Raw genomic sequence first — 15173 nt, 5'->3', positions numbered from 1 at the left:
TCTGTGCCCCCTTTAGGGAGATTCACCTTCTCCATTTGTCCTGTTTATTATTATCATAGAAAATAAAAGTAAAAAAGAAATATCAAATTTTGGGTTGCCCCCAGAAAAGTAATAGTAAAGTAATAGTAGTTTTGGTGACCTGGGGGACCCCAATGGATTTCCTTAGTGCAGGGATTTCTTCTCACTTCCTGTTTGGCTATGGGACAGGAAGTGAAGGGAAATGGGACACAGATGGCAGGAAAAAAAAAATCTGACAGGTGTTATGACCCTCCCTTACTCTATCCAAAATGGAAATGCCTATAGTTCTACTTTAACCTCTAGAGATCCACACTATAGCCAAATGACTGCTACAATGCGGACCTGCATTGCCAGGACGACGTCTATTTATGCCGTCCCGTGCACGAGTGCCCTGCGCGCACGCGCACTCTGTGATCAGCGAGTCTATGAGACTGGCTGGATCACAGATCGGAGTAAGGAGTCGATCCCGACCTCTTACCACGTGATCAGCTGTCAGTCAATGACAGCTGATCACGTGATGTCAACACAGCCGGTAATCGGGCGATCACCGTCGGCAGTAAGCGGGACATCAGTCCCGATCACTGCGATGTGCCCAGATCCTCAGTGCCCACCTGTGCCCCCTACAAGTGCCGCCTACCAGTGCCCACCAGCGCCACCAGTCATTGCCCACCAGTGCCAAATGTCAGTGCCCACAGTGCCACCTATCAGTGCACACAATCAGTGCCTGGACAGTGCTGCTGCACATCAGTGCCGTCTACCAGTGCCCATCAGTGTCACCTACCAGTGCCCATCAGTGCCACCTATCAGTGCCCATTAGTAAAATCTATCAGTGCCCATCAGTGCCACCTATCAGTGGTACCTATCAGTGCCCATCCGTGCCACCCATCCGTGCCACCCATCCTTGCCACCCATCAGGGCCGATCAGTGCCATCTTATCAGTGGCCATCAGTGCCGCCTTATCTGTGCCCATCAGTACCGACTTATCTGTCCCCATCAGTGCCACCTCATCTTTGCCTATCAGTGCCAACTTAACTGTGCCTATTAGTGCCCATCATTGCAGCCTATCAGTGCCCACCAGTGCAGCCTATCAGTGCCCACCAGTGCCGCCTCATCAGCGCATATCAATGAAGCAGAAAAATTACCTGTTTGCAAAATTTTACAGCAAACTATTAAACATGTTTTTTTTTTTGTTTTTTTTTCAAAATTGTAATTTTTTTTGTTTGTTTAGCAAAAAATAAAAACCCCAGCTGTGATCATTCAAAGTGCGTCAGTGCCGAAAGCTGAAAATTGGTCTGGGCAGGAGGGGGGTTTAAGTGCCCAGTAAGCAAGTGGTTAAAGCCAATCTCCAGGCTGAATTTCTACTTTGTAAATAGATCCTCCAGAAAGTGGAGAAAAAAAAGCAGCTGGGTTCCTCTTCAGTCCAGAACTGTCACACATATTACCTATTCTTTTCTACAAGATGTTCTCATTCTCCATGTTAAATGGTAACCAGTTGCATTCAAATGGCAACCAGTGGCACATACTGTGAATTATGGCCTTGTTCTCTCTGGGGACATCACCGGACCATGATTCATATAGTACTGGTACAGAGAGTGGCACTGATGTCATCACTGAGGATCATCAGCTCAGAGAAGAGTCCGAAAGGAAAAGGGCATCATGTAGCTGGACTGAACACTTTGCAAAACTGGAATATTAAAACACTAAAAGCAAAATCTATTGCCAGCAGAAGCCAGATGGTTGGGGCTAATCTAATTTAAGGGCGGGGGGGGGGGGGGGGGTTTAGGGACCAGGCTTTAAGAAAGGAAAGTAACTATCTCAAAATGTATAATCCTTTTTGTTTTCACTTGGGATGGGGACGGATCTTGCCTTTATGATGTGGGGATGAAGTAAAAATTGTCTGGGGGCAATTGGATGGGATGGTCAGCAGGGGATAGGGTCAGCAGTTAGGATAGGGAGGGAAAAGGGTAGTTTACAGTGGGTCATCAGGGGAGTGTACAAGAGTCACTGGGTCAATGTACAGGGTCAGTAGAGCAGAGAACAGGGATCAGCAGGGTGGAAAACAGGGCTCAGCAGGACAGAGGACAGGGGTCACGTCTGGCAGGGCAGAGGACAGAGGTCACTGCTGGCAGGGCAGAGGACAGAGGTCACTGCTGGCAGGGCAGAGGACAGGGGTCACGTCTGGCAGGGCAGAGGACAGAGGTCACTGCTGGCAGGGCAGAGGACAGAGGTCACTGCTGGCAGGGCAGAGGACAGAGGTCACTGCTGGCAGGGCAGAGGACAGGGGTCACTGCTGGCAGGGCAGAGGACAAAGGTCACTGCTGGCAGGGCAGAGGACAGAGGTCACTGCTGGTAGGGCAGAGGACAGGGGTCACTGCTGGCAAGGCAGAGGACAAAGGTCACTGCTGGCAGGGCGGAGGACAGAGGGTCAAAGCTAGCAGGAAAGAGGACAAGGGTTTCCGCTGGCAGGCACGCAGCAGAACTTCCCACACAGCTGAGATTGGATTCTCTTACAGACACAGCCTCGATCTGCATAGCATGTAGTTGGCTACTGCAGCTGCACTTCCTTTCCGGCCTGGGAATTTCAAAGACCAGAACTGGAACATAGCAGCGAGCTACACACTATGCAGTTTGCATCTGTGTCTGTAATGCCGCGTACACACGGGCGGACTGTATGGCCTACTTAGTCCGCCGAAACACATTTCAGCGGACAGTCCGCTCGTGTGTGGGCTTCAGCTGACTTTTTCAGCGTGCAGTCCGGCGTACTAAGAATTTCGGTTTTTTCGAAATTCTGTCCGTCGTACTCGCATTTCGGCGGACAATCCGGCCGTGTGTATGCAAGTCCGCCGTACTTTTGAAATGAGCGGACTTTTCCCGCCCGGAGAAAAGTTCGCTCATTTCGAGCGGGTATCCAGGTAGGCGGGGCCCGCGAAGGAGACGTCGCTGGCCCCGCCGCCTGGTATGGACTTAAAGGGGAACCCCAACGCCGAAAAAAATCGGCGTGGGGGTCCCCAAGTCCACAACAGACCCTTGTCTGAGCACGCTACCCGGCCGGCCAGGAAAGGGGGCCCCACATGGTGACCCCGCCCCCTTACGATGTCATAGTCCCCATGTGACATCAACCCATGTGACCAACCCATGTGACATAAAGCCATGTGACACCGCCCCTTGTCCCTATATAAGTGGCCGCGCAGCACGGCCCTGGCATTGTGGCCGGAGAGATCGTCGAGTCAACATCTCCCGGAGAAGAAGAAGAAGAAGAAGAGCGGAAGGCGGCGGCGGCGGCGACAGAAGACCGGGCCACCGCCTGTAAAAGAGCTATAAGAAGGCGCGGTGGCCCGGCAGAAGAACCGAAGAGGGGGACAAGACCCCCAAAGTCAGGAGAAGAGGCCGGCAGCGAGGAAGAAAGCCGGACTCCTCCGCTAGCAAAAGAGCTACAAGAAGATAGCGGAGGAGTCCGGCGAGAAGACCCCCGGAGCTGTGCAATAAAGTATTTTATCTCGTGTGTTGTGTTTTTTTTTGTACTTTTATTTTACAGGTGAATGGGTAGGGGTACATTGTACCCCATACTCATTCACATAGGGTGGGGGGCCGGTATCCGGGGGCCCCCTTATTAAAGGGGGCTCCCGGATTCCGATAAGCCCCCCCGCCCGCAGACCCCGACAACCATCGGCCAGAGTTGACGGGAAGAGGCCCTTGTCCTCATCAACATGGGGACAAGGTGCTTTGGGGTGGGGGGGGCCGCGCGGCCCCCCCTTCCCCAAGGCACCCCCCATGTTGAGGGCACGCGGCCTGGTACGGCTCAGGAGGGGGGGCGCTCGCTCGCCCCCCTTTCCTGGCCGGCCGGGTAGCGTGCTCGGACAAGGGTCTGTTGTGGACTTGGGGGGGACCCCCACGCCGATTTTTTTCGGCGTTGGGGTTCCCCTTTAAGTCCATACCAGGAGGCGGGGCCAGCGATGTCTCCTTTGTGGGCCCCGCCTACCTGGAGACGCGCTCGAAATGAGCGGACTTTCCTCCGCGTGTGTGGGCGAGTCTGTTCATTTCAAAAGTAGGGTGGATAGTACGGCGGACTTAGTACGCCGTATTAGTCCGCTCAAAAAGTGCCGTGTGTGGGCAAGTAGCCCATTCGGAAATTCCGACGGACAGTCTGGCGTACTTTTCCGCCAGACTAAGTACGTCATACAGTTTGACCGTGTGTACGCGGCATAAGAGAATCTGATCTCAGCTGTGTGCTGTGCGGGAAGAATAAACTCTGCTGTGCGCCCTGTGCCCAGGCTGTGTGCAGTGTGGGGATGGGAGGAGATGCTCAGTAGTCCAGGTGCAGCTTCCTTCTGACAAGTGCCACCGAGCCCCCTAGATCCAGCCATGATTTAGGATGGAGTATGTAACCCCAATCATGTTTTTGTGTCTTGTAGGTGAGATTATCACAGTATACTAGGAAAGGGCCACGAAAGCTAAAAGTGGTAGCTCAGGCTTGGGAAAAAAAGTTTAGTTGTAGTGTTGTTTCTCGCATGCCAAACATCACAATGCAGATTATGTACATAAGCAGTTTAAAATGCCATCCATTGTCAATGGCACCCCATTTCACCTCTGACTCACATACTTTGCTGAGCACCACAATGCCCTACCGCGCTCCAGTGTATTGTGGTCTATGTTAGAATAAACGGTGTATATCCGATTTTCAGTCCATTCTGGTGTGTGTTTACAGCCCATTCATTTGATAGTGATGCCTTAACACAGTGCAAATTAACACGAATGCGTTAACACAACACACCGCAATGTACAGATCTGAGCGGCCTTTAATATTTTAGGAATTCTGATGGAGTTCCCAAGTCTACTGACCTGCTGCAACCATTACAAGGGAGCCATTAGCATTAGGTCTCACACACCCTATAAAATTATTTTGTTCTCATTACAGAGAATATAGCAGCAGAATTGAAAAGCTTAGGGCTGATTTAGCCTGGCCTGATTTACAAAAAACTGCATTCACCATTCTTTTGTTCTGAGCTATCAGAGCAGTAAAAGATGAGTACTGATTGGTTAGCTTACTGCTCTTTTGTATGCAAAAAGTATAGCTTTATATGGGCTACCGAGACCACCGCCAGTTAACGTTTATCTACTAGCAGCAACGTGTTACTCACTGCAGCGCTCGCATCCATATACCCTTTATATACCTTTATGTACCAGATGAATTTTTACATTTCCACTATGGGCCCTCCTAATTAAGCAGTAGCTTTGTCATAATAATAAGTAGCAAGTAATTTACCGTATTTTTCGGACTATAAGACGCACTTTTTTCCCCCAGAAATATGGGAGAAAATGTGCCTGCGTCTTATGGTGCGAATAAACGCTTGGCACCACCCCCCACCGCGCTCCGGAGCACTCTGCGGCCTCGGCCTTAGGAAAGGCCACTACTTCGGCCTAGCCTCGGAGCGCCAGCCATCTTGGTGCACTCGCCGTTTGCAATGTGATCGCTCCGTCAAATGACGGAGTGATCACTTGTAAACAAACCAGCGTCACGATGATGCCGGTTCCTCTCTCCCCTCTGTGTACAGATCTGTACAGTGGAGGAGAGAGATCGGATGGCAGCAGCGCTGTGGGCTGCATCTGTGGTGCCCACAGCGCTGCTCTGTGACAAGTGCAGTCACAGCCCTCCCTCCATACCCTGCCAATACTCTGCAATACTCTGCCATACCCTGCCAATACTCTGCCATACCCTGCCAATACTCTGCCATACCCTGCCAATACTTTCTATGGTAATTATCACTCTGCATTTTCTATAATAATGGTCACTCTGCATTTCATGGGCACTGGAAAATATTTTAGTACACCATTTGGTTTGGAATATTTTTTTTACTTGTTTTCAACCTCTAAAACCTAGGTGCGTCTTATGGTCAGGTGCGTCTTATGAAGTGAAAAATACGGTACATATTTTTGGGGGGCCAGACAATGCTTTTTTGGAATGATTGTTTTGCAATTGTTATTTCATTTTCTATATAACCTATGGGTAAAAGGGCATAACAAAACACAAATATGTTTGTTTTTTCTAATTTGAAGCTTTAAAAAATAAAAAGGCTTGCTGTAATTAAAAATTGCTAAATTTTACTATTTAATTATGTCACGTTAAGTTTCTGGTACAAAGCAGGGCAGTTATCTACAAAAAATTAAGTTTTAGTTTTTTCTATTTTTGTAATTATTTTAATTTTCACAATCTACATGCAAAAGTACATAGCAAAATAAAACATACGCATTTCTCTAGTTTGATCAGCGATAGCATAAAAAAAAATATTGTTGCTGTAATTAAATCTGCAAATTTTATTCTATCATTACTTATTTATAATGACACTTAAATTAAGCTTCTGGTACAAAGCAGGGCAAATATTTAATAGTAATAAAAAAAAGAAAAATTTTAATTTTTAAACATTTTCTACACAATCTACATGTAAAAGCACACGACAAATCAAAAATGTATATATTCTTTTCTTTAATTTGATCAGTGATAATTAAAAAAAATAATAATTATTGTTGTAATTAAAAATTGCTCATTTTATTCTGTCATTATATCTATTTATATAATGACACTTGAATTAGATTTCTGGTACAAAGCAGGGCAGTTATGTACACATACAACAAAGTTTTTATTTTGAATTTTTCTGATTATTTTAATGCAGTGCTTACAATTAACACAAAGGAACACAATAAAAGAAAAAAAACAAAAACATTATTGTTAAAATAAAATAGTTTAAAAATACTTAAGATAAGTAGAGTTCATTAGAGCTGTTTAAGGAAAGCTAAGGGTAATAAGGGAGTTTAATAGGAAAAAATTACACAAATGTTTTTTGTGTAAGGTTACTTTGAGGGATATCCCTTTGATCAGCATATTAAATACTTTTTGTGCATACATTGTAACTATAATATTGTTACAGTGTACTGTATTTATAAGTGATACCTGCAAATGGTTTGCTGGCATTATCTTACATGGGGGCCACTGCAGTCACAATTGAGATACAAAGCATTCTGTCTACCGGTTCTCTCCAATTTTATCAGTATACCAGCTTTAGGAGCGGAGAGCGGAGAAAGATCAGGGCGTATAGGGTATGCCTAATGTACTTTGTTTTACATTTTTAGGACATAACTGGTTAAATATACAAAAGCAAGAAATTTAAGATACTCTAGAACAGCTGCATAGTGTTACCTATGTAACAGGAGGGCAGGTATTCTTTAAAACACTCCTGAAATGACTACAAAAATCCAGAATCATTAGGAAATTATTTGTAATTTATGTAAGCTCACTACCTACACCAGGGGTCCTTGTCTTGTCTGGTGAGTTCTAATTCAAGACTTCACAGAGTATTAAATAATTCAAAATGTATGGCATATTTTCAAATGTATGTACATACTGTAGGTAACAAGCCCCCCTACAAAGACCATATTGAGCCTGATTTACAATGGCATTAGTCTTTCCTGTAATGGCTTCTTGAGTAGTTTCCATGGCATGTTTACTGATGTATGAATACCCTGCCAAAGCAACGTATTGCAATGCACTGCACACACAACCAGACACATGAGGTGAATATTCACATGCATTTAATAGGTACTCAGTCACTTATAGGGGTTCATTTACTAAAACTGGAGAGTGCAAAATCGGGTGCAGCTGTGCGTAGTAGCCAATCAGCTTCTAACTTCAACTTGTTCAATTAAGCTTTGACATTAAAACCTGGAAGCTGATTGGTGTCTGTGCAGAGCTCCACCAGATTTTGCACTCTCCGGTTTTAGTAAATCGACCCCCATAGACACATAAGCTGTAGTTCTGCTTAGAAGGCACACATATCATATTGATTTGCACCCATATATTGCTCTGAACATGTTTTAGTATGTTGATAGACTGACAGGTCTCCACAGTGCTCTGCAGGCCTTGCATTTTGGCACAGGGCTATTTTCTCCATTTTAGTGGAGCCTTGTGGAGAGACGAGGTGAACTTTGTGAATTTAATGGTTTAACCCTCTGATTTCCCTTCCAGGTTCAGCTCATTAATATAATACTTCTATCCCCAGGATGTTCTGCCAAGGCTGTCGTGCTCTGTCTATTTCTCCCTTTACCTGTCTCTCGGTCTTTGCAGTCTCTTGCTGTCGCTTCAGTTGACTCTATCTTTTGCTGTATATCTCTTATAATATACATTATATACGCTTTCATCTTTTGATCAGAATGACATATGTCAGTTTTTTTCTAAGTAAGATTTTTGCTTTGCCTTTCTCTCTCTCTCTTTGCTTGTCTTCATCTCTCAATATATTCCTCTGCCCTGGAGTTATCAGATGGTGGCACGGTTTAGCACTCCATAATTCCTATTTCTATGGGTGTGAGATAAGGACTGCTAAACCTTAACACCTTTTGCTAAATCTCTACCTATTTGACATTCACTGCCTGTGTTTGCTTGTCTATAAATATCAATATTAACTTTTACATTGCAGATTCCTTGAGTGTATCTCTTCCTAAATCTTGCACGGTCATATTCACCTTCCCCCATTCTTCATCCCCTTACCACTAATGTCCTCTTCTCCATCTTCCCTTTTTTTCATTTACAGAGCCCAGGAATCTAAGGACTGATTTTCCTACCTTTGCATTTCAGAAACCCCTCTACTCCTTGCCATTTAGCCTTATGATAATCACTTGTCCACTTCCACTGCTTTCCATTGCATCCCATACTTTTCCATCCCTTTTCTCTCCTTCCCCTTTCATCCTTATTCTATTCCATTTTCTCTGCTTATCCTTTCACTTCTCAGTACCCTCTTCCTTCATTTCAATCCCCTCGCCATTAACTATCCTCTTTGTCCTTTTCTCAATCCTCCCTTCAATTGTTGACCATTTATACTTCTATTTTTCATTTGCTCTGATTTCGCTTGCTTCCTTTCACTCTCACACTTTAAATTCCTTTACCATTACCTTCTTTTTCCATATCCCTTATCCTTTATCATCCAATTAAACTTATTTCTTTCACTTACACTTTCTATCCTCTGCTTTCTAGTCCTCATTCATTATCTTCCACATAATCTAAATTCATTACCATTCCTTTATGTTTCATTCCATTCCTTCTCTGTTCACCAACATTCTTTTTCCCTTTACTTTTAATACCTCTGCATTCACCACCATTTCTTCTCCTTTCCTTTTTATTATTTCTTGTTTCCCCACCATCCCTTATCCTTTCCTTTCCACTTCTCCTTTCATCCCCATAACTTTTCCCTTCTCTGCATCTCACTTACCACTATCCTATACCCTATATCCTATACCCTTTGGTATTCACTTCCTCTTCACGCCATCTCCATTCACCACCATCTATTCTCCTCTCCCTTCCCTTTCATCTCCATTTACCATCATCCCTTCCCCTTTTCTTCACCACCACACATTTTCCTTTCACTCGGTCTCCATTCACCACTATCTCATCTCCTTTACGTTCCAATTCCTTTACATTCACCACCATACCATCTTCTTTCTTTTATGACCCATCTCTATTTACCAGTCACCATCATACCTCCTCATTTCTCCTCCTCTCCATCTACATTCACCATGATGCGTGCTTCTTAAGTTCTAATCCCACTCTGTTCACTTCTGAAAAAGTGGAAGTTTTTTCTCTTCCACTTTACTTACATTCATCACCATCTCTTCTCTCCCTTCCACCCCAATTGTGTTCACCACCATTATTTCTCCTTTCTTTTCCACACCATTTTACATTCACTGATGCTTCCTTTGTTATCTACTACCATCTCTCTTTTCTTTATGCCCTCTATATTCGCTACCATTCCCTTCCACTCTGTCTTTCCCTTCTATGCATATATCCCTATATTGACATTTACAGTCATTCTATACCTGACATACATTTGCTCTACTGTGCTTATGCTGGCCTCACATTCCTGCATTTAATGTTTTAAAAGTCATTGATCCCACATGATAACCCATTTACCCATGCCCAATATGGATTGTTGCACTCTCCTGACTGTGCACACAATATTACCTCCATACTGCGTTTACCATTCTTTACTTATGCTTGGCTAGTGCTGCTCAATACCCACCTCAACATTTTGTTCTTACAAGGTCTTGAAATGAGATTCAAATTTCATTCTTCACATTCAGTCATGGATTTCATCTCCTGTAAACCTTCTTGCTCGATTCACAATACACTACCCATCTTGGTCACCATCACTTGCACCTTCTCTGTCTTTCATAAACTCTCTTATACCATCTGAACCCCCTGTTCCCCAAACCCAATTCCATTCCTCTCTGCACACCTCTCTCTCTCTTTACAGGACCTTCCACTGGAAGCCACGATTCCCTCCCCCTCCCCTACATCACACAATGGGGATATGGAATTGGGCTTGTCTTGTGTGGTGGGGGATGTGGGGTGGAGGGAGGGGAAGAATTCGTAATACCTTAAAGTGGAGGGGAGGGAAGGTTTGGTAATGACACTCATGAATATCTTTCTCTCCTTTTTCCTATCTTCTTTTTCATTTGATATTTTTCTCTCTCTTTCTTTTCTGATGCGTGAATAGAAGTGGAGCAAAAAGGTAATTTTCATTAGTCCCTTCCTGTTACCCTCACGGTGACTCGTTAATTCCGCCCATAATTAATGTCAGAATCCTAACTTTTCCTTCTCTCTCCACCTCCCCTCCTCCTCTGTTCCCCCTCGCTGACCCTATTACCCTCTAATCCCTTTCGCTTTTTAAGGATTACAAGAGCTGGAGTTTTATGTGAAACAGTGAACAAAAAAAAAATCCTGAAAGACTCCATAGCATGGAAAGAGGAAGGATTTAGCAGTGTAAAGGGTTAGGCCTGTATGGTAGGATTAAAGTTTTGTTAAAAGGAAGGTTAGAAGGTGCATCATGGGAGATCAGCTATTATTTTATTGCTTTATTTTTTTAAGCACTGTAAGATTAAGTGATACGTGAAAGTCCCTTACATGTATATCCAAAGGCCACTGTATTCAGCAATGAGGTTCACCAGGGAGATTATCAGTAACTATAACAATAACTATTATTGTAGGTTCATGAAATAAATGGAAAAGGTGCAGCTATTTTTATTTTTTTATTTTTTCTCAGGGTCAGAGAATGACCAGTCAGCCCTCTCAAGGAGGCATTAGGTCTCCGGCAGAGAAAGAGTCAGTGAAGCGATAATCTGCTTCATATTTTAAACAGCTCAGCTACAGTTAGCAGGATTCAATAAGATAAAAAGTGCAATACTCTGCAACCTCCAGCCAACCTTCATTCCTCACTGCCCTCCTCTTATCCTGTCATGTTTCCATAGCAACCCTCAGAAACCTGGCCTACCTCAATTATTCCCATCAGCTTTTCCCCTACTTTCTCACTCTCGTCCCTCTGCTCAGTCTCGCTCTCTCTCTTTCCCACTCGTTGTGTCACTCTCCTACTTAATTTAATTATATATATTTATTTATTTTGTTCTTTTTATCTGTTCTCCCTCCTCACCCTTTTTTTTTTAAAGGAAGGGAACTCCCTTACCCTCACAACATCTGCTTCTGTCAGGGAAAGGCCTAAGGGCATCACAGCAGCAGCAACACCTTATGTAAATGTACATGCTGTCTCTAATAAAAATGATAAAGTGGCACGAAGATGGAGGCAAAATATGCAGCTGTGTGGTAGCGTGCACGCCTGTTGATTTATACACAAACAGGCTTTTTTAATAAGGCTGGGCCCTTGCTCATTGCGACCAATCAGACTCCACTTTCACAGTGTAAATTTCAAAATCCAAAGTGGGACCTGATTTACTGATATAGATGACAGAGACCTGTACATACATTCCATTTTCATAAATCAAGCCCACATTGCCTCATGTATAAAACAAAAGTGCGCTGCTCATGGTAACGGATGAGATTTCCACTTTCCTTTTGTGCATTATAAAATGTACAGCTCAAGTGGTGGCTATGGGCAACAGGGACACTTCCCGATTCTGTTTATACATGAAGCCATAACAGAAGCAACAACATTCTGTAGCTCCAGTCAAACCAGTCAGAAACAAGGTTTCGTATAGTTTAGAATGAGCGGACTGGTGAAAGCTGGTTTCTGTGTGGCGGCTATAGGATTTTCGCTGCTGTTTGTGCCGTGTTATTAAATATCCACAAATCTCATATGGGAAATATGACAGATACAAATGTAGATAATATTTGGCCATAGTGCATTTTCAGATGGTCTAGCTGCTCACGGAGGATTTGAGAACAGGATTCTGGGGAAGGGGGAGGTTGGTGGTGTTCGCTGATAACACACAGCACCCTGTGGAGATGATTAACCTCTCATCTGTCTGCTCTGTGCCGCACTCTGATTACTAACGCCATTAATCTGGTCTCTCCTTCCGCCTGTGCCCAGACCTGTGTATTGATATATAAAAACGGACGGCGGGAGCTTTCTCTGTGGGTGGAACTATTAAGACATGAAATTTTCTCTCATTGCTGCATATAATCTTTTTTATATAGAGCCTAATATTGATTCTCTACCTCATGAGTTCTCTTGGTATAACCTCTATGTCACCCTGACATTCCATATACCTATCCTAAAATTTTGTGTTATTTAAAGTAGTAAGACCCTTCATTTTTCATTGCACACCTCATCCACACATACTGTGACTCCATATATCGCCTTCTTCTGGTAATTCATGAAGACCCTTACCTATAACTTCTTGAGACCCTTGCCTCTGTTCAATAACTCTTCATACCGTTTCGTATATATATATATATAAATATCCTTCCTCCCCCTTTTACTCTAGATGACCTGTACCTAAAGCCCTTTGTGTAAATCCATACGGACTCCTCTCTTCTGATTTTTCTCTCATGTCACTTTCCTTTTCATGCTATTAATCCCAAATTTCCTCCTGTGACTTCACATAAAGACCTGATATAATCTTCTTATGAAACTAAATAACTCTTTCCTCTAATTTATTTTATTAATTTTGCTGCAACCCCTCCTACTACTTCCTATAACCTATCTCTAACACTGTCTGTTAGTCCATATAATAGTTTCTGTCTATAGAGCCTCCTATTATGTCCCAAAACCTCCTCCGTTTTTTTACCTCCTTTGATTATGACTATGGATTTTCCAAGCTACTTCATTTGATCTCTTTGCCTATAACTCCTTTAATGACTCCATAAATCCTTTCTGTCTGTAGATCCTCTTATTTCTCTGTATATCCTCTTATTCATAACCTGTATAATTTCTCCCCATAGCACGCCTTACTACCTTTCATAACACCTCTACTTGTGACTCCCTTTATTACTTTATAATATGCTTCTGTCTGTAGATCCTCCTATTTTCCTGTTATCTCCTCCTATTCCTAACATGTATAACTTTTACCAATAGCGTACCTTACTACTCTTAATAACCCCTCTATCTATGACTCCCTTTATTACTTCATCAAACTTTGCTGTCTTTAGATTCTCCTATTTCTATATAGCTCACCCTTTTCCTAAGTTTTATACCTTTTCTCTAAAGAACACCTTACTACCCCCATAACACCTGGGTCCATGACTCCATGTATTACTCTATAAAACCTTTCTGTGTTTAGATCCTTCTATTTCTCCAAACCTCCTCCAATTCCTAACCTGTGTAACGTTTGCCTGTAGCACACCTTGCTACCCCTCATAACCCCTATATCTATGATCCCCTTTTTATTGCTCTATAAAACCTTTCTGTCTTTCTCCGTATCTCCTCCTATTCCTAAACTGTATACCATTTCCCTATAGCAGGCCATACTACCCCTCATAACCCCTCGATCTGTGACTCCCTTTATTACTCTAGAAAACTTTTCCGTTTTTAGATCCTTCTATTTCTCCATATCTCCTCCTATTGCTAACCTGTATAGCTTTTCCCTGTAGCACACCTTACTACCCCTCAATCTATGACTCCCTTTTTATTAATCTATAAAACCATTCTGTTTCTCCATATCTCCTCCTATTGCTAACCTGTATAACATTTCCTTGTATCACACCTTACTATCCCTCATAACCCCACTATCTATGACTTCCTTTATTTCTCCATAAATCCTTTGTGTTTGTATATCCTCCTATTACTCTCTGTGGTTCCCTCTGTGTCTCCTTATGTCCTCCTCTACATAACCTGTATAACTTTTCACTATAGCACACCTTACTTCTACCTCATAAATCCTCAACCTTTGACTCTCTTTATTACTCCTTTGTGTCTGTAGATACTCCTATTACTCCCTGTAACTTCCTTGTCTGTATTTCCTCCTAAATATCCTTATAACTTTTACTTGTAGCACAAACTATCACTCCATAAACCCCTCTGTCTAAAACTCACTCTTTTTTCATATGACTCCTACCTGTAACTCATCCTTTCACTTCATATGACCTCTCCCATCCCTGTAATCCCCCCTTTATCTCCATGTAGTTTCTCCTTCTAATTAACATTTTTCATATAGCCTATCTCTGCAGATCTGGCTGCCTGATTAGACCCTTTTAGTCTAGTTGTTTAGTGCTTTCCTTCCTATAATTCCCATTTGATTCCATAGAAGCATCTACCTCTCATATAGGTATTTCTTACATTCCCTTCTGCTTGTTTCACTGTATTAAGGGAGGGACAGACTCCACCAGTCTCCACCCAACATTTCATGAATTGGTGACAAAACTGTCTTTACATTGTAGGCTTTTGTCACGTCTAACGGCTTCCTTTGTGAGCAGGCGGATTCCACACCACCGTACAACACGCACTATCTTTGACTTCACTCTTCTCCCTACAGGTGTCTGAAATTAACCTTTCTTTCTGCGTTGCTGTGTAAGCTGTTTAACTGATTTAAAACCTGTTACAAGAACACCCTGATAGAAACATCTTACAGCCAGGCTGATCCCGTTATTGTAAGGGAACTCCGGTTACAAGGACACCCCTTTCAAAAATTGCATTCTGTCACAATGTGCCAATTGGCTAATCAATGCAAAGATGTCTGTGCAGCAAAATTCCTTGGGTTCCTGCTAGAGTGGGTACAATGAACTTCAGCTATAAAGGACCTTGATTTTTTTTTCATGGTGAGGTCACTCAAATAGGAAACAATGTTTTCTGTTTTTTTCTTTATTGTGTAGGCATAAAGTACCTTGGTTTTCTCTTAGTGTGATCAGATCAAAAAAGTTATTTAAAAAAGCTATAAACAGTGAT

At 43.1% G+C, this 15173-nt stretch overlaps 1 protein-coding gene across 3 annotated transcripts in view; it reads left to right on the top strand.

Moving 5' to 3' along the window:
• ADGRL1 (adhesion G protein-coupled receptor L1) overlaps nucleotides 1–15173 on the top strand; it is a 624094-nt gene that overhangs the window by 490632 nt on the left and 118289 nt on the right. Inside the window, exon 1 of one of the 3 annotated variants that reach the window (XM_077470080.1) lies at nucleotides 8295–10571. The exons of the other annotated variants lie outside the window; for them this stretch is intronic. The gene's annotated coding sequence lies outside the window, so the exon portion shown is untranslated. Of the gene's footprint in view, nucleotides 1–8294; nucleotides 10572–15173 lie in introns of those variants that run through there. 3 annotated transcript variants of the gene reach the window in all.

The sequence above is a fragment of the Lithobates pipiens genome, unplaced genomic scaffold (assembly GCF_037356315.1).
Source record: "Lithobates pipiens isolate NorthernLeopardFrog02 unplaced genomic scaffold, aLitPip1_a1.2 Scaffold_8, whole genome shotgun sequence".
Lineage (NCBI taxonomy): Eukaryota > Metazoa > Chordata > Amphibia > Anura > Ranidae > Lithobates > Lithobates pipiens.
Note: the sequence above shows the minus strand (reverse complement) of the source record. Positions and strands in the feature narration are given on the sequence as shown.